General features: G+C 48.6%; 1 protein-coding gene across 4 annotated transcripts in view; it reads right to left on the bottom strand.

Annotated features, from left to right (window-relative positions):
* LOC119973951 (interactor of HORMAD1 protein 1) overlaps positions 1 to 18694 on the bottom strand; it is a 66131-nt gene extending 47437 nt beyond the window's left edge. For 2 of the 4 annotated variants that reach the window (XM_038812640.1, XM_038812639.1), the window contains exon 1: positions 18513 to 18694. The gene's annotated coding sequence lies outside the window, so the exon portion shown is untranslated. Of the gene's footprint in view, positions 1 to 18505 lie in introns of all 4 variants that reach the window. The other 2 variants (XM_038812638.1, XM_038812637.1) reach the window with 1 other exon arrangement.
* Positions 18695 to 22231: the final 3537 nt, after the last annotated feature.

A 22231-nucleotide genomic window follows, 5' to 3' on the forward strand; every position in this document is an offset into this window, starting at 1 on the left:
AACCAGACTGCCTCTGCATCAGCCCGCATGCTACAAACACGTCAACAATTTTTAAACATTGGCTGGTGTGCTTCAACAGCTACCTCCCCACCAGAGGCAGCCACCCCACCAAGGAGCAGAAACTCCACATCCTCCACTTGTGCGTGGGCACCGCCGTCCACTCGATGATTGAGGATGAACAAGACTATGATGCGGCCATGGACCTTCTGAAAGGACATTTCTCAGGCCTGTTCACCAAGTCTACGCACGGCATCTCCTGGCTACAAGGCAGCAGTTCCCCGGTGAGTCCCTTGATGAATTTTATCGGGCCCTGGTTGTCTTGGGGAGAAACTGCGCCTGCCCGCAAGTTACTGCGGCAGAACATACGGAACTGTTAATTCGGGATGCCTTCGTTGCAGGCATGCAACCTTCTGCAATACGCCAGCGACTATTAGAAAAAGACACTTTAAGCCTCGCTGAGGCATGGACCTTCGCATCCTCCCTGGAGGTTGCCGACCGAAACGCCCGCGCATATGCCCCCGGCCGCGCGGCAGCCCCTTGAGCAATGTGGCATGCAACCCCCCTGTCCCCCGCCGACTCCGACCCCCCCCCCCCAGACCTGCGCTGCGGGGTGCCCCGATAAGCTCACGGGGCCCCGCTGTTACTTCTGTGGCCTGGCCAAGCACCCCGCCCGCGTCGTCTGGCCCGCTCCGCAGTATATAAGAGCTGCGGTAAGAAAGGTCTCTATTCAGTGGCCTGCCAATCAAGTCGGTCACTGCTGTTCCGCGCAGCGACCGTGGATCGCCCCCCCCCCCCCCCCCCCCCCCGCGCTCCTCCAGGGCCCCGCGCGGCATACAGGCCTCTAAGCCTCCACTCCCGGCCACCACGAGCGACCCACGGCCCTCTTTGCCCCTGCCTCTAGCCACCACGAATGACCCACGGGCGCCGCCATTTTGGTTCCCGGACGCCACGTGTGGGTCTCGGGCGCCGCCATCTTGGGGCCCCGACCCCACGTGCGGGCAACGGGCGCCGCCATCTTGGGACCCCGACTCCACGTGCGGCCAACGGGCGCCGCCATTTTGGACCAATACAGAGGACCCCACCAGCGACTACTCCGCAAGCGAAGATGACCCAGACCTCCTGCCACGACTCGCTGCAGTGACTCTCGACCAGTCGCGACCACGCACGCTCTCCACGGCGACGATACAGATCCTTCTCAATGGACACGAAACTAGCTGCCTACCTGACTCCGGGAGCACAGAGAGTTTTGTCCCCCCCGATACGGTAAGACGCTGCCCGGTCGCCGTTCACCCGGTCAAGCATAAGATAGCTCTAACCTCAGGTTCACACTCCGTCCACATCACCGGGTGCTGCGTAGCGGACCTCATGGTCCAGGGGAGGGTTTTTAAAAATTACAAACTCCTCGTCCTCCCCCGCCTCTGCGCACCGGCACTCTTAGGACTGGATTTCCAGTGCAACCTGCAGAGCTTGACCTTAAATTCGGCGGCCCTATTCCACCCCTTACTGTCTGCAGCCTCGCGTCCCTCAAAGTGGACCCCTCTTCCTTGTTTGCGGACCTCACCCCGGATTGCAAACCCGTTGCCACTAGGAGCAGACGATACAGTGCCCAGGACTGGACCTTCATCAGGTCCGAGGTCCAGAGAGGCTACTAAAGGAAGGAGTCATCGAGGCCAGCAACAGTCCCTGGCGAGCCCAAGTGCTGGTAATTCGGACTGGGGAGAAAAACTGAATGGTCATTGACTACAGTCAGACCATCAACAGGTTTACGCAGCTGGACGCGTACCCTCTCCCTCGTATTTCCGACCTGGTTAACAGGATCGCGAAGTACAAAGTCTTCTCCACGGTGGACCTTAAGTCCGCCTATCACCAGCTTCCTATTCGCGCGGGTGACCGCAAGTACACCGCGTTCAAGGCAGATTGGCGCCTCTATCACTTTCTAAGGGTTCCATTCGGTGTCACAAATGGGGTCTCGGTCTTCCAACGGGAGATGGACCGAATGGTTGACCAATACGGTTTACGGGCGACCTTCCCATATCTTGATAATGTCACCATCTGCGGCCACGACCAGCAGGACCATGACATCAACCTCCAAAAATTCCTCCGTACCGCAAAACTCCTTAACCTCACATATAATAAGGATAAGTGCGTGTTTCGCACCGACCGTCTAGCCATCCTCGGCTACGTAATGCGTAACGGAGTGATAGGCCCCGATCCCGAACGCATGCGTCCCCTGATGGAACTCCCTCTCCCCAACTCCCTCAAATCCCTTAAACGCTGTCTGGGCTTCTTCTCTTATTACGCCCAGTGGGTCCCGAACTACGCCGACAAAGCCCGCCCCCTCATCCAAGCCAACACTTTTCCACTGTCGATGGAAGCCCGCCAGGCCTTTAGCCGCATCAAAGCGGATATCGCGAAGGTCACGATGTGTGCTATCGACGAGTCCCTCTCATTCCAGGTCGAGAGCGACGCATCTGACGTAGCTCTGGTGGCCACCCTCAACCAAGCGGGCAGACCCGTGGCCTTCTTCTCCCGGACCCTCCACGCTTCCGAACTCCGCCATTCCTCGGTGGAAAAGGAGGCACAGGCCATAGTTGAAGCTGTGCGATACTGGAGGCACTATCTTGCCGGCAGGAGGTTCACCCTCCTCACAGACCAGCGGTCAGTGGCCTTCATGTTTGACAATGCACAGAGGAGCAAGATCAAGATCGTCCTGGGAAGCTCAACGAGCCTCCTGGTGCCCTGTCCCGCGGTACCTGCGCCAGCACGCAGATTGATCGCCTCCGCACCCTCCATGCGGACCTCTGCCATCCAGGGGGTAGCCCGCTTCTATCACTTTATCAAGACCCGCAACCTGCCCTACTCCATTGAGGAGGTCAGGACCGTGACCAGGGATTGCCACATTTGCGCAGAGTGCAAACCGCACTTCTACCGCCCCGAGCAAGCGCATCTGGTAAAGGCGTCCCGCCCTTTTAAACATCTTAGTATGGACTTCAAGGGTCCCCTCCCCTCCAACAACCGCAACACCTACTTCTTAAGTGTGATTGACGAGTACTCCCACTTCCCTTTCGCCATCCCCTGCCCCGACATGACCACGACAACCGTCATCAAGGCCCTCCTCTCCATTTTCTCCCTGTTCGGTTACCCCGCGTACATCCACAGCGACCGGGGGTCCTCCTTTATGTGCGACGAGCTGCGTCAATTCCTGCTCAGCAGGGGCATCACCTCTAGCAGGACGACCAGTTATAACCCTCGGGGTAACGGGCAAGTCGAGCGGGAGAATGGCACAGTCTCGAAGACCTTCCTACTGGCCCTACGGTCCAGAGATCTCCCTATCTCCCACTGGCAAGAGGTCATCCCCAATGCCCTCCATTGAATTCGGTCTCTCCTCTGCACTGCCACAAACCAAACGCCTCATGAACGTCTTCTTGTTTTCCCTAGGAAGTCGTCCTCGGGATCCCCACTCCCGACTTGGCTGGCCACACCCGGGTCCATCTTGCTCCGGAAGCACGTGCGGGTGCACAAGTCCGACCTGTTGGTGGAACGAGTCCAGTTACTTCACGCTAACCCGCAGTACGTGGAGTATCCCGACGGTCGGCAAGACACGGTCTCCCTTCGAGACCTGGCACCCGCCGGTGTGCGGCCCCAACCCCCCACATCAACACCCTCCGCCCAGTCCCCCCCCGGCGCCCCCGCAACCCAACGCACAGGAACCCCCTCCCCCGGCCAGAGGTTCGCTAGCACCGACCTGGGGTGTGGACACAGGATCACGACCACCGCTCCCGGAGTCAAGGACAGCCACCGGCCCGACATCACCGGCACTGCTGCGACGGTCCAGCAGAACATCGAGGGCATCCGACAGACTGATCGCGTCGATCTGATGTTCCACTGGACTTTTATCGGACTCCCTGTGTCATTCAGAGTTCCAATGTACAAGTTGCACATTTTTTTCGTTTTTATTCTATTTGTGTACTGTTCATTGCCGTTCATTGTATCTGCACAGTCGTCGCGAGCCAGTGGGCAGCCGGCATTTACCTCGATACACCTCGTTCTCTCTAGTCATACCACCATTCCAACAGCCCCCCCCCCCCCCCCCCCGGCTTCTTTCTCCACAAGGGGTGAATGTGGTGGTAAAACTAAGAGGTTTACGGTACCTATCTGCCATTGGCTCAGGTTGGTCATGTGCCTCCCTGATTGGTTGAGGGTAGTCATGTGACTGCTCGCCCATTGGCCGAGAGGCAAGTAGTCCCGCCTACGAGGCAGGGTATAAGAACCCGTAGGACCCGGCAGTCGGCCTTTCTCTGTAAGTCGACTGTCAGGCACACAACTAGTTGATTAAAGACTGATATATGGAACTTCTTCACGCCTCGAGTCCGATTGATGGTACGTCATTTACACAAACCACAAACAGCCAACACCCATCACTTTCGGCTTCCTGCCACTCAGTCAATTTGGATCCAATTTGCCAAATTTCCTTGGACTCTTGCCTTCGCTATCAGTCCATGTGGAACCTAATCAAAAGACATAACCTTCCCTTAAAACCATGCTGACTGTTCATAATTAATCCCTGCCTCTCCAAATGCAGATTAATTCTGTCTCTCAGAATTGTTTCCAATAGATTTCCCACCACTGAGGTTAGCCTGACTGGCCTGTATTTTCCTGGTTTATCCCTTCCTCCTTTCTTGAAAATGGTACTACATTGGCTATCCTCCAGATTCACCTTTTGAGAAAATCTAATAGTGCCTCAGCCTGCACCAGCTCCAAGTCCACCCAGGATGGCTGCCTACCCCCTATAAAGCCAACACAAAAACAAAGAAACCGTCACAGTCAGCAATCTATCCATCCCCCCCCCCCCCCCCCCCCCCCCCCCCCCCCACCCAGCCCCAACCCACCCTGAATACCAACCAAACAACCAGTAGAAGAACAAAATGCTATCACTTGCAGAGGTGTTACAGGATAGGGATAATCCACTACCCCATGAAGCTTGCAGAATACAAGCTCCCCCAATAAAGGGGTGGGGGCCCTTAAATAAGTTCATGTACCTTTGTATAAATAGTGTCGGCCAGACAGATACGGATAGGGAAGATCCAGTAGGGAACTACTGGAGATGCACATAGTATTTAATGTGTAAAATAAAAGTGTCGGGTTTTTTTCTACAACTTGGTGTGGACTCCTCTCGTTGGCCCTGACAAAACAAAATCCCCCCTCCCCCCTTCCCTGTCTGCAATCCCAAAGAAAACCAGAAACAAAAGCTTTAGCTAATTACCTAAAAGAAAACAACCCAACAAGCTGCAGATATCCCTCTTCCCCACTCCCATTAGCTATACTGGTAGCAGGGCGACCCCAGCTCAGGGTAAAATCAAAGATACCTAAACAGTATACCAGCAATCACCCCCACCCATACCAAACTTTAATACAGAACAATGGAGGAAAATAAACACCCAACCCTCATCCCCCAAACAACTCCGACAGTACAATATACAAACCCCAACTTCGTCCAGAAAAAATACCAACCAACAAAGCCTCACAACAACCCCAAGCCCTTCCCCACAGTACAAAAATCCCACAATAAATATAGATGAATCTAACAGTGAACAAATGACAAACTCCTTAGTCCTTGAGCACTTTATTTCATCACCATGCCTTGCTTATTCACAAACACATCCGTACGTATCCTCTGGCACATCAAAGTAATAATTTCTGTCCTTGAAGGTGACCCGAGGACAAGCCAGATACACCACACCAAATCTCACATTGCTCTTGTACAGCGCAGCCTTGGCCTTATTGAACACTGCATGTCTTCTCGCCAGCTCTGCCCCAACGTTCTGGTATATTCTGATAGCACGGCCCTCTCATCTCAGAACCCGTTCGTTGTCCAGGTATTTATAAAACCTGATGATGATCACCAATGGTGGCTTCCCAGATCTAGGCATCTGCCTCAGCAATCGATGGGCCCTGTCCAATACAGGAGACAGCAAGACCCCCTCCTCTACTAACTTTCCAAACACATAGCCCACAGATTTTAAGCCCTCCAGACACTCTGGAAGCCCAACGATTCTTACATTTTGTCATCTGGAGCGGTTCTCCATATCGTCAATCTTGGCTTTAGGTTCTTCATCCAGCAATGCCATCTCTACCCCCAGGGAGACAATCCAATCACTGAAGTCTGAGATCGCCGCCTCGACCTTCTGTATCATCGCACCATGTACCTCTATCCAACTGTCCATCTTTTCCAAGGCCATCTGAATAATAGTAATCTTTATTGTCACAAGTAGGCTTACATTAACACTGCAATGCAGTTACTGTGAAAAGCCCCTCGTCGCCACATTCCAGCGCCTGCTCGGGTACACGGAGGGAGAATTCAGAATGTCCAAATTACCTAACAGCACGTCTTTCGGGACTTGTGGGAGGAAACCGGAGCACCGGAGGAAACCGACGCAGACACGGGAAAAACGTGCAGGCTCCACACAGTCAGTGACCCAAGCGGGAATCGAACCTGGGACCCTGGAGCTGTGAAGCAACGGTGCTAACCACTGTGCCACTGTGCTGCCAATAGGGGCCAAAGCCCCTCCATTGCCTTCTCCAGGTCCTCAGCGAATGCCTGCCGCTGCTTCTTAAATTTGTCGATCAAGAAGCTAGCCAACATCTCGGCCAACGACACAGCAGAAAACTCCACCATGTTCCTCTTCAGTGAGGCTTCTGAATCTGGTGATGATCCCTTGCATAACTTGTGCCTTGTATTGTATTTGCCAGACATTACCCTTATGAGTGGGTCCTATCCCAACAAACTAAACAAATTTCCCCCAAGAATCACCCAGAAACTGAGCAAAAAAGGACCAAAATTAAAGTGCCCTGGCAGGAGCCATCACATGTGCACCTGCTCAGCACATAGCTGCCACCAGAAGTCTGCTGTTTCAACTTTGAATCTTCTGCCTAAAGGTACACCCCAATTATGAGTTCACGGTCCAAAATACTAAAATAAATGAGAATAAAGGAAATAAATAGGAAGGACTTTTAAACTACGTTTGTTTATACTGATGTAACCTAATTTTAATAAGGCTGGAGGAGTCCAAAGTAAGCAAAAGTTAACAAAATTTATTTTATAATAATTATGAGTACCGGTAGAACCGCAACAGGTACTATTTCTTGACTGTCAATTCCAGACTGGCCGACCTTTTATACAAGTATGGGAAAGCTACCCCTCTCCTAGAAGAAACTGGTACATCACATTCAGCAATAGGATGGCGCAGAGGTTTCAGCTCCGGCAGGTCACGGTTGAGTAGGATCAGCGAGCGTATACCTTGCCGACGAATGACATTAATGGCAGAAACATTTTGACTGATCATCGGCCGAGGGCGGTGGAACCACGACATCGGTGTTGGAAATCCCAGACATTTGTGTATCCATGTCAGAGCCTGAGGACAGGACATCAGGCATGTCTGCGTTGCGGGAAAACACAGGTGTCGCAGCAGAAGGTCACATCGGCAATGGAACCAAAGTTCTTCCGCTGTACCTGACGAAGAGACCTGCGGAAGCAGATATGATCCAAGTGTCACCGCATATGTTGCCCATGAACACGACCCTGGTAAGACACAGGACTCGATTAATCGACGATGATCCCAGAGAGCCAGCGAGCGCCTTCGGCAAAGTTACGAATGTAGACCACATCGTTATGTGCGAAGTATCGAAGAGGTCAACGTCGACCATTAAAGCACCCCTGTAGTTCTTGACTACGGTGCACCTTAACACCAATGTCCAGCATCTGCAAACAGTCATGTTCGAAGCCATCAACCCATTAAAGAGCTCGGCAGGGACCACCCCAACCACCATGTGAGGAGTGGTCCTGTATGGAAACAGGAATCGTGCCAGCCAGGTATCCATCATGTCCACAGACTGCTTCTTCAGCCCCCATTTTACTTTCTGTATGGCTCTCTCAGCTAAACCATTTGTTGCCGAGTGGGAAAGGGTGGTGCGGATCCATTGCACTTTGCAAAAGCGGCACACGCTTCACTCGTAAATGAGGTTCCATTATCAGTGACGGGCACCTCGGATAAGCCATATGCCAAAAAAGTAGTACATAGGCGCTCTTTTGTGGCTTGGGATGTGATAGACATCATCCTGTAGACCTACAGCCACTTTGAGTGGGTGCCCACAATGATCAAACATCAATCCCAAAAACGGATAGGCAAAATCTACATGAACGCAAGCCCAAGGGTGACCTGGCCACTCTCAAGGATGTAAAGGCGCTGCCAAGGGGAGCTTCTGAAGTTCCTGACAACGGAGCAGTCCTGGGCCAATGCCTCGATTGCCGTGCCCAACCCTGGCATCAAACGTAGCTTTTGGCCGACATCTTCATTTTGGATGCCCCGCACAAACATCCTTCAAAACCAAAGCTTGCCGTTTTGCAAGGATGACGACCCTCATGCCATATTGTAGGATATCCTCCTCCACAGTTAGTTCTGAGAACTTGGGAGAAAATGCCTTCAACTCTTCAGGAAGCTGTTACACTGCCCACTGTTCACCACGAGCTGACACGCCTCAGCCAGCACAGGGTCTGTCTGCATCTACCCACAGACAGAGGAAGCAGTCACATTCAAAGAGTCCATAAAGTTGATGAACGCAATGACTTCATCTCCACCGTGGGCAGGTCAAAAGCCACAACGGCAGGGGAAGACAATTCAATGAGTCCGCATTTGTAATTTGTGTCCCTGCACAGTGTTCAGAAGGGTATTTGTATGCGGCTAACAACAAAGCCCAGCGCTGGATCCATGCAGATGCCTTGTTCTCACAAAAGGAAGCCGAGTAGTCGATTGTGGTCATTTATGATGACAAAATGGCAACTGAGACATATTGGTGAAAACGTTTGACACCTTACCTCCTTAAAGGCTGTCGCCTGGGCTGCAACCCAAACCCAGGGTGGCACTTCTTCAAAAGCAAATTGGGGGGGGGGGTTGCTACCGGGATGGTAGCCAGGGTTGGAATGAAATACACATAATCATTTATGAGACCTAAAAAAGGGAGCTCCATGGCGTCTCATGGTGTGGGAGCCATCTTTATAGCCTGTACCTTATCTGCTACCAGGTGTACCCCTTCGCGATCACTCCGGTAGCCCAAGTACATAATCTCTTTGGCGTGAAAGACGCATTTCTCCCAGTGCAGGCGGACTGCATACTCAGAGAATCTCTGAAGCACCGCCTCGAGGTTCCGCAGATCCTTCACCCCCGTGGCCCCCATGATCAAAACATCATCGAGATAGACAGCAACATATGGCAAGCCACACAAAATGCCCTGCATCATGCATTGAAACACAGCACATGCCAAGGACACACCAAACAGAAGCCATGTATATTTGTACAGACCCTTGTGCGTGTTGACAGTGACATACTTCCTCTCAAGGTCTCATCCAAACTTAGCTGCAAATAAGTATTGCTCATGTCGAGTTTGGTAAACATTGTATAGATCCTCTATACTGGGCACAGGTAATGGTCTAACCTAGAAGCCTTGTTCACCATTAACTTGTAATCACCACAAAGGCGAACCGTCTGATCCAACTTCACCACCGGGGCCACCAGCGCCGCTCAGCTGGTGAAACGTACCGCCCAGATAATCCCCAAATTTTCTAACTGTCAAAGCTCTGTCTTGACCTTCCCAACGATGGTGTAAGGGACCTGAAAATATCAGGATTGGGCTTCCGGTCCACCTGGATTCTAGTCACCGCACACTTAATGTTACCGACGCCCGGCCAAAAATCTTCGGGGAACTAAGCATACGCCTCAGTTGAAAAATATATTGCTAATCAATCTTCTCGTGTATATGTGTTCAACCGAACTGCAGAGCCTGTCACCGACAAGGTACTCACTCCCTGCTTGATCTGGTCAACGGTGTGTTGCGCCACTACCGAAACAGCCGCTCCAATGTCCAACTCCAGAGCAAATGTCCATTGACCTGCACCGTAATACGGATCAGGGCTATATGGGGCGTCCACACACAATTGAGATGCATATCAGCCTCATCCTCAGCATCGTCTGGGTCGTCCAAATGCAAGGTCTTACTACGGGGTCGCACCTACCACGATCAGGTTGCCTGAGGTGTCATCTCTCCTGCCGCCGATAGCTATGTCTGGCCCAATGTTCGCACCACGCGAGGGGAAGAATCACCGTCAGTGGAGTCCGAGGACCAAAGGCTGGAATCACCACAGCGTTCCTTCCGAGCCATAGTGGAATCAGGTGGGGGCAGCACCAGGCAACATTCACTTTCATACCCTGTAACTCCTGAACGTCCCTTGTGCTTTCTTGAGAAACATAGATTTATAGCGTTTGTTGCAATGTGAGGGAACTTCCGCCCAGAAGTTTCTTCTGAGTTTCATTGTCATTTATCCCACAGATCAGACGATTGCAGAGCATATCTGCTAAAACAATGCCGTACTCATAGGATTCGGTGATCTTCCGAAGTCTTGAAAGAAATTCTGAAACGGACTCCCTGGTGGACCTCTCCGCCATATTGAACCTCCATTGCTAAACAATGATAGACAGGATTGGGTTGAAATGCTGTCCCACCAATACAACGAGCTGGTCGAATGTCTTTGAGTCGGGCGCCGCAGAAACATGAGGCCCCAGTTCAGTCCAAACCTATATGCTCCACAGGCCGTCAGCAATATTACAGACTGGTGCTCGTTTTCTGTGATACTTTTGACTCTGAAGAAGTGCTGAATTCATTCTGCGTACTGATTCCAGGCTTTCATACCGGGGTCAAAGGCACCTAACTTCACAGCGTGGTGAAGGGAAAAAAAGCAATGAGGGGAGGTGGCTCAGCTGGATAGGTTGCACATAACAGCTCCAGATTTAACCTCAACGCCAGTTTAATAAGGCTCAGGGAGTCCAAAGTAAGCAAAAGTAAACAACATTTATTTTACAACAATTATATACATGAGAACGGTAGGACCTCACTAGGTACTCTCTCTTGTCCGTCAGTTCTAGACTGGCCGACCTTGTATAGAAGGTCATCCTAGCAAGAAAGCTCGTACACCTAAAGGATCATGGAAAAAAGACTCATCCCCACACCGTATTTAATAATAATAATCTTTATTAGTGTCACAAGTAGGCTTACATTAACACTGCAATGAAGTTACTGTGAAAATACCGTGCTGGTTATTACACTAATATAAAATTTAGGTTTAGTTCAATGGTGGTAGAAACACTCACCTCAAAGTCAAGGCTGTGGTTCAAGTTCCACTCGAGAATTTGACCATGTGAACTAGGTTGGTGCTTCTGTGTGATGAGGGTTTCTTGCAATGTGGAGATGTTGGGCTGAATTTTGGGCGGGAAGGTAGGAAGCTGGCAAAATAGCGGGGAAGGAGTCGGGAAGTCTTCCTGCCAACATGATATCTTGCCAATGGTAGGACAGTTGGCAGCTCGGATAGCGCTGGGAGAACAAATGAACCACTTAAGTGGCCAATTAAGAGCCATTTCCGACATCCTTGGCCATTTTACCTGGTTCGGCCAGGCCCCCTGCCAAATGGAAAGATCCTGGGTGAAACCTGACAGCGTCCCACTGGATTCCAGCACGATGAAGCCTCTTTTATGGGTCCTCCATGGACCACAGAGGTTCTCCTTGTAAGCAATGGCTGTCCTCAAAGCTGATGCTCAGCGATAGCTGTGTGCTGCATGCTTGGCCCTGGCATCCCCCAACCCAACTCGCCTGCCTTAAAGGGCTCCTACACCACTGATCTGTACTTTCCCTGGAACTTCAGCCTGAGCGCTGGCCATCATTAGCAATGGTATGCTGATTGTGCTTTTCGGAGGAGTTGCTTTCATCCTTAATTACAGTAGTCTCGGGGCAGCCTCTTAATTCAGTACTGCTGACCTAATCAGAATCACATGACTTCCTTGTTACTGCCAAAATTTGGCGTTATATCTTTTGATGATAACTGAGAACACATTTGCCTGCTCAGCTGGATCTGAAAAATCAACAAAACACATTTTCAAAGAGCAGGGTCTTTGTGTGCCAATCAATTAATGATAAGAGGTAATTTATCTCACTTCTGTTTGAAAGACCTTGCTAAGTGAAAATTGACCTAATTGACTTACAGAATATTGGCTAGACATCAAAAGTAATGTAATAAAAGCCTTGGAATATGTGGAGATTATGAAAGGCACTAATTGAGCAGTGCTGGATCAGGTGGGAAGAGCTATGTCAAACTCGCCAGCTTCACAGATGCCCTTTGCCACATGATTTAACAGCACTCTGGGCAATTTCAAAGTGCTGGTGAGGATCACACAGCCAGCTGGAGGGGCGGGGTCTAACCACACCTGCAAAAACTGGATTCTGAGATCTGAGCACCAGATCTCAAAGTCAAATTTAAGGTCCTCCCCGCAATGGCCATCGGAACCCTCCCCCCTACGCTTGAGGGATCAGGACTCCGCCCTCCCCCTCCCCCCCACCCACCAAGGACGTTGCCACCCACATCACCACTCCTCTCACCACACAGCAAAGACTGGGGCACGCACGCTGCCCCCTATCCCCTCCCCCAACATCCCCATCACACCTCCACCCAAGCACCACACCCCTCCTCCCACCCACCACAAAGCTAAGATCAGGCACACTGCCAGCCATATCGCTTAGATTGGGACACCCTCCGTCCCACCACGTGTGTGCACCCCCGGTGCAAGACTGGTTTACGTTTTTGAAAACGAGTATAGATCCACGGCAGCGTGACATCACGTTGTGGGGTTGGGAACATACATTGAAGGTGAAAGTAGTGCCATTAAATAAACGCCCATGACGGGTGCGATCTTGATCACATCATTGGCAGGAGGGGCAGGAAAAGTCTCCCTTGGGATTCTCTCCAGCGCAAATCCTGTTTTTGGCCTCTTCTGAGTTTAGCGGCCATTACAGGATTCATGCCTGTGACTAGTGCTGCTGCTAATTTTGGTCATGTGTATCGTTTTTTTTTTCTCTCTTTCTCTCTGCAATAACATCTTTGTACATTCTCCATTTCTTTCTCTATGTTTATTTAGAATATCATAATAGAATCAGACAGAGTCCATAAGATTTTGTGAAAGTGAAACAGTGTTTCACAAATGTATTAGAACTCCTTTAGGATTTAAAAGAGGAACACGTGGATGTAGTTAACTTGCATTTCCAAAATACATTCAATAGGGTGCCACGTGAAAGGTTGCTGCACGAGAGGTCATGGTATTGGAGGTAATACATTAGCATGGATAGAGGATTAGCTCACTAACAAGCAACAGAGAATGAGGATAAATGGGTCATTCTCAGGTTGGCAAACTGTGGAGTGCCACAGAGACTGGTGATTTACAATCCATATCAATGAACTAGATGAAGGGAAGCGTATTGTTGCCAAGCTTGCTGATGATACGAAGTTAGGTCGGAAAGCAAGTTGTGAGAAGGATATGAAAAATGTGCAATGGGAAACAAGTGAGTTAAGAGATTGAAAACATTGTAATGTGTTGAAAATATGAGGTTGTCCACTTCGGCAGGAGGAATAGGAAAGCATAATAGTACTTAAATTGTGAGAAACTGCAGAATGCTGTGTTCCAGGGTGATCTGGGTGTCCTCGTGAATCACAAAATGTTAGCCTGCAGGTACAGCAAGTAATTAGGCATTTTGGCCTTTATTGCGTGCAGGGTGGAGTATAAAATAAGAAAGTCTTGCTACAACTGTATAGGGCATTTGTGAAACCGCACCAAGAATACTGTGTACAGTTTTAGTCTCCTTACTCAAGAAGGGATATATTTGAATTGAGAGCAGTTCAGAGAAGGTTCACTAGACTGATTTCTGGGATTACGGTGTTGTTCTATGAGGAAGGTTAAGGAGTTTGGGTCTATTCTCATTGGGAGTTTAGAAGCATGATGGATGATCTTATTGAAACATTTAAGATTCTGAGGAGACTTGACAGGGTAGAAATTGAGAGAATATGCTGAGTGTTCGCAGAGTTGGGGAGGCTTTGAAGATCTTAGAAGTGGCAGATGGGGCCTGTTTCCCAAATGTCTGCCCCCATTTTTCACTGGCATGTGAGAAGGGTATGGGTTTCTCCCCAATTTGGCTGGCTTTCATTGCAGTGGTAGGCCCACAATTTTTGCGAAGTCAGGCCATATTCTCAAGGACCTGTGGTTTATGGCCCCTCAGGGGAGACGTGAACCATAGTCTGCATACAGGAACCTTTTCAACTATAACTTCAAAAGATCTTAAAATGCCCCCCTCCCTCATGCCAACTCGTGCCCCACAGCCACCCCAATAGTCTCTCATACACTCAAGGCACCCCAAGCCGACCAGTCACCCCCAATGGCCCCTCTTTCTTAAAAACACTGCTGTTACTTCAATCCTATGAAGGGGTCAATTAAGCAGGCCTTCAAAGTACCAACAGCAGCACCTGTAAGCACCACACCTTTTTAACTTTTGTAGATATACATTGAACCAGCGGCAAAAGAGATCCCAAAAGAAAAATGGTTGTAAACTTATCAATCATCCAATGTTTTCCCTTCTGTCCACTTGTTTCAACAAATTACTGGATATCTGGGCTTTCAGCCAAGTATGTATAATAAATCTTTTGAATAGCAATTTTTTAAAAACGCACTTCCACACATGCCAGCCGGGGTTCTCCGCCACCGTGAATCTCCGTTATGCCGGCGCCCGGGAGTTTCCCGACGGCGAGGGGCTGCCCCACAATGGAAAAACCCATTGACCGGCTAACGTAACAGAGTATCCCGCCAGCCAGTCGGGGCAGAAATGTGGTGTGGCGGGGCAGAGAATCCCGCCTGCCGTTTTTACTATAGGCCGAGACTTTGCGCCCTTGTTCGCTGCGAGCACAAACAACGATGTGGGCATAAAATCCTACGAGGGTCAAAAAACGAGAATCTTGCCAGCGATATCTCGTTTTCAGATGTTCTCTGCCCCCTGCCAGTTACATAACAAGGCTCCCCTGCAGAAAGGTCGGAAACCTCTTTAAATAACTTATAATATTCTTTTTTTTAATATATTTAAAGTGCCCAATTATTTTTTTTTCCAATTAAGGAGCAATTTAGTGTGGCCAATCCACCTACCCTGCACATCTTTGGGTTGTGGGATGAGACCCATGCAGACATGGGGAAAATGCAAACTCCACACGGACAGTGACCTGGGCCAGGATCGAACCCGGGTCCTCAGCGCCGTGAGGCAGCAGTGCTAACCACTGCCTCACCGTGCTGCCCCCAAATTATAATATCCTTAAAGGGATTCCCAGGGTATCATTTCCCTCTTTGGGAATTCCCCCCTCACCGACATGACATCACACTGGCACGGTCTACAACTGTTTTTTTTTAAAAAGGAACAGGCGAAGGGAACCTGCTGGGGACACAAAGGTAAGTATAAATCCAAGGAAGAGAGAGACATGCCTGGGCTGTACCCTGGCACTGCTCCTGGCAACTTGACACCCTGGCAGTGGTTGCTCATGTGGCTGTGGGGAGTCTCGGTGAACATGGGGGGGGGGGGGGGGGGTGTGATTTGCTCTTTTTTTATCAGTGATTGGGGTGCCCTTTTAAACGGCGCCGCAATCTCAGGATTCCTGACGTTGTTGGCATTTCCCGGCGTGACAGCATGGGCCACGGTTCAATTTTTTTTGCACGAAGTGCTGGAGATTACGGGGTGGGTTGGGCGGGGCAGTGGACCTGGGCAGAGTGTTCCTTCAGAGGGTTGGTGCAGCCATATGGGCTGAATGGCCTCCTTCTGCCCTTCTGTAGGGATTCTATGATTCTATGAATGGGCATAGAAGTGCTATGAGTTGGCACGGAGGGTGTGAGCAGCCATTGGGGATGGGTGGGGGTATCAGCTGGCTTGGGTTGGCATGGATTGGGCATGGGCAGCAGGCGAGGGTAAGGAGCTACGAGGGCTATGGGTTAGACAACCTAAATATTTTTTTATAAATTTAGAGTACCCAATTCATTTTTTCCAATTAAGGGGCAATTTAGCGTGGCCAATCCACCTACCCTGCACACCTTTGTGTTGTGGGGGCAAAACCCGTGCAAACACAGGGAGAATGTGCAAACTCCATACGGACAGTGACCCAGAGCAGGGGTTGAACCTGGGACCTCGGTGCTGTGAGACAGCAGTGCTAACCACTGTGCCACCATGCTGCCCGAGACAACCTAATATTTAACTGGAGCAAAGACCCAGAGAACAAGGCAGACCTTTTAACAACCCTGCCTTGCCATTTGGCAGCCCCTATGCCTGTCTCTAATCTCCTAGGTGTGGTGAGCTTGACTTTATCCAGCACCCATCTCCTAGAAAGAAAATCACACCTTCAGGGCACTTGTTCTCAAGCCTGGTGCACCAAGCTGTGAAATTTCCTGACTTAAGCTACAGATCATTCAGATGAAAATCTGGCCAGATTGTGGGGGAATCAAGAACTAGAGGGGCCCAGTTAAAGAGGTCTCTGACCTAAGACGGATATGAGGGGGAATTTCTTCTCTCAGGGGTTTTTAGCCTTTGAAATTCTCTTCTATGGAGACTGGGTCATTGACTATACTAAAGGCAGAGTTAAAAAGATTTAATCTAAGGGAGTCAAGGGTTATGAGGGCAGACAGGAAAGTTGAGTTAAGGCCACAATCAGATCATCCATGATCTTATTTAATGTGTCTAAATACCTGCTCTTGCTCCTATTTCTTCTGATCTTTATACATAACCTCTGTTAAGTGTGCAATTTTGCCACAATCTGTTGTGGCTATTATCTTAATAAATGCACATTAAAATCTTACAATTGCTAAATTTCTTACTAAAACATAACAGTAACATCAGAGAATGCTGACTGGTGGTATTTCTACTGTCAGCTGCCACAGGAACACAAAACTGGACAAAATGAAGTAAACATACTCATTAAACATAAACAGTACTGTTTTAAGTAACAAAGCTTCTGGAGGGATTTCAGGGTTATATGATAATCAGACATGCAATTTTTAAAATCCACAATCCCTTGATTTGATGATTGGTTTTTCAACACTCCTAAATGTCCATCATTCTCTAATTTACCCAGCGGCTTAAGGCTCAAGAATAGCACTTATTCTTTATATTTTTGTAATTTTTCTTTCATTTTTGCCAGTTGTTCTTGAAACAATAAGCAGAGAATGATATTGATATTTTAACAAAGAAGGCTGAATTTTTGAAAACTTATTTCCTGGTGTTGTTCAGTTTCTTGATTGGGAAGGAAAAATAACTTTATCCCAAACTTCTGCCTATGTGTTTTTTTTACTCAACTCTAGTTGGGGTGGGTGCAAATGGGGCATAATGATGGGTCATGCACATATCTTCACTGGGATCTGGGGGTAGAAAAGAAGTTCCTTCAAATCCGCTTATACTTCCCCAGAATAATCCAGCTGAAGAGCTGGAAGTTACCACGTTATGAATTATTAGGTGCCAGTTACTTTCTATCATAACATAGTGCCACATTTTGAAGCAGTCTCAGTATATTGATTTGTGATGTGACTCATCTCAAGACTTGGAAAATGGCAAACTTCAAAGGTCCCCTAATTTGCTTTAAAACGGGTAACCTGTTCCCATGCATGAAAACAATGCACCGTATGTAAGGTTGCCAATGTGATTAAATGTAATTCCCCCATGCTTTAGCCATTCATCAGCCAACCCACCCATCCTATGACACACTGCCTTCCTACGCCAATTAGAAAACAAAAACACTCATTATCCAGTTGGATGATGTTTGACTGTCAATCAAACAGCCTTTTCCCTCCCAATTTCCAATATTTTATATCTGGGAAATAGAAATGTTCAAAGAAAAATTTTAATATCCCAATGATTTTTTTTCTCCAGGTTGCCACACAGCAATGTCCTGGAGATTGAACTTCAATCCATGGAAGCTTCAGACCAATTGTGGAGGGTTGGTATGTGTGATAAAACCATGCACCGTGTGTGTTAAAACTATACACCGTGTGTTAAAACCATGCACCAAGTGTTAGAAACATGCAGTGTGTGAAACCATGCACCATGTGAAAACAATGCATGGTGTAAGTTAAAACTATGCAGCCGTGTGTTAAAACCATGCAAGGTGTGTTAAAATCATGCATCACACGTAAACCATGCACCCCATGTATGAAAACCATGCACCATGTGTATAAACCAGGCATCTTATGCATAAACCATGCAGTGTGCACAAACCATGCACCGTGTGTGAAAACCAAGTACTGTGTGCTCAAGCCATACACCGTGTGAAAAACATTAAAACCATGAACCAAGTGTGCTAAAACCATACATCATGTGTGTTAAACCATGCAGCATGTGCATGAAAACCATGCACCATGTGTGTTAAAATCGTGCACGTGCTTTAAAAACATGCACTGAGTGAAAACCATGCATCGTGTGTGTGGAAAACATACACCATGTGTGTAAACCATGCACCGTGTATGTGAAAGTCATGTTTAATGGTTTTGACAGCCTCTTCCTGCAGGTTGGTAGCTCTGAGGTAATGTGAGCACCAGTCTCCCTCGCAGGTGTTAATATTCACCTTCTACCTGTAATACGGGATTTCTTCTTCCCTGGTGTGCCCTCTACTCGAAACGGTGTGGTGGGGTTCGGTATTTTTTTGGTTCTTCAGTCTCTGCAATGTTTGTTTCTTTGGCCTTCCCCCGCCGCTCACAAGCTACGAAGACAAGAATCCATTGCGGGGCGGCGCTGAGCCGCCAACGGCGGGAACTCCAATCAGCTCGAGCCCGGCTGAAAGAGGGGGCGGCGCGTGCGCGGGATCACTAACCGCGGCAACCCTTCTGCTGGCGCGTGAGCCGCATCTCCCCCACGTGCAACGAGGAAGTGCCTTTTCCACCTGCAGAGTTTGATATGCCTGAGCCACCGTCCATTGTTGAAGATGTGTTTGTGTCTGATTCGCCACAGTGCAGAAGGAGGCCATTCAGCCCATCGAGTCTGCACCCACCCTCTGAAAGAACACCCTACCCAGTCCCACTCGCCCGCCCGATCCCCCTAACCCCACCTAACCTGCGCATCTTTGGAAACTAAGAGGCAATTTAGCATGGCCAATCCACCTACCCTGCGCATCTTTGGACGGTGGGAGGAAACCAGATCAACCAGAGGAAACCCATGCGCGGGGGGGGGGGGGGGGGGAGCTGAACGTGCAAAACTCCACACAGTCCAGAATTAAACCTGGGTGCCGCCGGGTCTGCCCACATACCGGCACAAAATGCGTGCATAACTGAGCCAGATATACCAACCCTACTATTTCATAAATTACGAATTTGATCAAGTGATTTGGTGTAACCGTCATGAGTTGCTCTTGTTTTCAAACATAATCCAAATAAACATAGATTAACAGTTAATTCAAAAAGCTCACGAACGAGTCGGTACTCTTAACGGGTGGAAGCGCTTTGAGGGTGGCACAGTGGCACAGCAGTTAGCACTACTGCCTCACAGCGCCAGGTACCAGGTTCAATTCCGACCTTGGATCACTGTCTGTGTGGAATTTGTACATTCTCCTCATGTCTGCGGGGGTTTCCTCTGGGTGATCTGGTTTCCTCCCACAGTCCAAAGATGTGCAGGTTAGGTGAATTTGCCCATAATAAATTGCCCTTTAGTGTCCATAAAGCTAGGTGGGGTTACGAGGATAGGGTGGGGGTCTGACCCTATATAAGGTGCTCTTTAACAGGGTAGGTGCAGACTCGATGGACCAAATGGCCTCTTTCTGCACTGTAGCAGTTCTATGATTCTGCATATAAAACAAATTACTGCACCAAAAACGCTTGAAAAAAACTTTAAAATCCTTAATGATTTGTGTTGATGAAAGATCCACCCTCCCACCACAGTTACTATTAAGTGAAGCTGCCTCCTTACAAACTATTACGAAGTTGTTTTGGAGGCAGATTGGCTGGAGATAACTGTTTACCTTAGAGAAAAGAAAGGTGAAAGGAGATCTAATGGAGGTATTCAAAATCATGAGGGGGGTGTACAGTGTAGTTTGGAAGAAGCTGTTCCCAATTGTGAAAGGATTAAGCATGAGTGAGCACAGATTTAAAATAATTAGTAAAAGAAATGGAAGTGATATAAGGCAAAACGTTTTCATGCGAGTGTTTAGGGTATGCATTGTCTCAGTTTGTGGTGGAAACAATTGAAACATTCAAAAGAGAAATAAACTTTTATTTTCGAAGGAAGAATGTGCAGGGTTACAGGGAGGGGGTGTGGAATGGCATGGCATGAATTGCTCATTTGGCGCTGATGCGATGGTCCAAATGGCCTCCTGTGCTGTAACAACTCTGCGATTTTGTTCATCATCGTTCCATATGCTCCAGGACAAGAATACCTGAGAAAAGTCTGAGATTGAGTTTGGTATCAGAGATCTTATGGTGAAGTGGTAACATTCATACCTCTGGGTATGAAGCTTTGGTTTCAAGTCTCACTCCAAGAGTTGATGGTTGTGGAAAGTAATTTCATAACATGGCCTGTAAATTATTCAAATATGTTTGAAGGCAGGTGCTAAGAGCGGGAGAGTTTTCTGGTCAGCCTTACTGTAGATCACAATGGCAAACCAGTGCATGAAATGAATGAATGAAATGAAAATCGCTTATTGTCACAAGTAGGCTTCAAATGAAGTTACTGTGAAAAGCCCCTAGTCGCCACATTCCGCCGCCTGTTTGGGGAGGCTAGTATGGGAATTGAACCGTGCTGCTGGCCTGCCTGGTCTGCGTTCAAAGCCAGCGATTTAGCCCAGTGTTTTGCCAAGCATAATCATGAGCCACTCCAATGGAAGTCCATGGTCAACAATCCCTCCAAGGACATGGTACTTTTGGGAGGAGGGGAAGGGGGCAGCAAAGAGAAGAAAGGTGAAGGAAAGGTGGAGGTCACGGAATTCCAAGTGAGCTGAATTTTATTTAGAAATCATGCTTCTTGTGCTAAATTTGCAGCAGCTGGCATGCCTATGCGCAAGTTACAAATGTTCTCCATAGAAAGGTTACGGCCGTTGGCAGCACGGTAGTATAGTGGTTAGCACAGCTGTTTCACAGCATCAGGGTCTCAGGTTCGATTCCCGGCCCGGGTGACTGTCTGTGCGGAGTCGGCACATTCTCCCAGGGTGTGCGTGGGTTTCCTCCAGGTGCTCTGGTTTCCTCCCACAGTCCAAAGATGCGCGGGTTAGGTGGATTGGCCATGCTAAATTGCCCCTAGTGTCCAGAAAATGTTAGGTGGGGTTGCTGGGTTACGGGGATAGGGTGGATACGTGGGCTTCGGTGGGGTGCTCTTTGTAAGGGCCGGTGCAGACTTGTGGCCTCCGAGTGGCCTCCTCCTGTACTGTAAATTCTGTGTGATGCAAAGGTAAAATTCTCTGGGTGCTGGATATCTGAAAGAAAAGCAGAAAATACGAGAAATACTGAACTGGTCAGGCAGCATCTGTAGAGAGAGAAACAAAGTTAGCATTTCAAATTGATGATCTTTTTCTGAACCAATCTAAAATGCTAACTTGACTACCTCGTACAGTTTCTTTCCCAATTCCATATGCATACCATGTTCACTAATAAAAGTTATTGGAACCCAAGATGCAAATATAAACAAAATTCATCATCTTCAAAAAGATCTGAGGGAAGACAGTGCAAGAGGGACAAATTAGATAACGTCTTAGATTGGTGGAGTGCACAGCTGATAACAAGGAATTAGGAGATTTCCTTTAGCCAACTCCTTTTGCCGTGCACTATCATCTTGTTTGTCCAGACCAGAGATAATAATAACCTGCTGCGTATTTCTATTTGTTTTAAGATAATTTGCGTTGATGACTCATTCTTGTTCTTTGATTTACTGTGAGCTGATTGAGAGATTGATTCTCAAGTGAACATGGCCTCGCTGCAGGAATATAGTTGACACTTGTTCCCCACTTCTCTCTTCTGCCATATTTGGAGATTCCAAACCTGGCCATTCACTGGTGCAATTTCATAAGTGTCAGCTGCTTGCACACACCCATTACATGATACAAGGGACAGCAATAGAAACATTTCTGAGTTTTCAGACAAGAGCTAACACAGCAGTGTTCTGAGGGTAAAAACTACAAGTGTCATCCTGGAATAGAATCCTGTTCAGCTAATGGAAAGTCTTGTGTTCAGTCATAGCGTGTGTGTCTTCTGATTCCTTAGAAACCGGCCACATGTTCCATCCATCATCTTCTATTATTCTGAGAAGCACTGAAATAAAATGCAAAGATAGAATTCAACTTGTGAGGGAATGCAGCGGAAGATGCTGCAGT

This window comes from Scyliorhinus canicula, chromosome 11 (genome assembly GCF_902713615.1).
Source record: "Scyliorhinus canicula chromosome 11, sScyCan1.1, whole genome shotgun sequence".
Taxonomy (NCBI): Eukaryota; Metazoa; Chordata; class Chondrichthyes; order Carcharhiniformes; family Scyliorhinidae; genus Scyliorhinus; species Scyliorhinus canicula.